Source organism: Penaeus monodon, chromosome 19, assembly GCF_015228065.2.
Source record: "Penaeus monodon isolate SGIC_2016 chromosome 19, NSTDA_Pmon_1, whole genome shotgun sequence".
NCBI lineage: Eukaryota > Metazoa > Arthropoda > Malacostraca > Decapoda > Penaeidae > Penaeus > Penaeus monodon.
The window spans coordinates 3,186,097-3,186,368 of record NC_051404.1 but is presented as its reverse complement, the minus strand read 5'-3'; positions in this window follow the sequence as shown (position 1 = coordinate 3,186,368).

Below are 272 nucleotides of genomic sequence, written 5' to 3'. Positions count from 1 at the left end.
AGCAGCATATTCCGCAAAGGAGAAACCTGTCGCATCTGAAGCCTTCGCAAGACATATGAAACATTCCACTTGCCAAGGAATTCCAGGATCACTAACCCTGTCCCTCACTCGCGCTTCCGGAGCCCCACGAGATGCGAAAGAGTCCAATAAAAATAGCGCAAGATAATGGAGGAAAAACTCATAAGAATTTACATGTTGCACTGGACGTAATGACCCTGGCCATGGGTCGGTTCATGAGGAACGCCGTGAGCAGTGCTTTTGAACTCACGCAC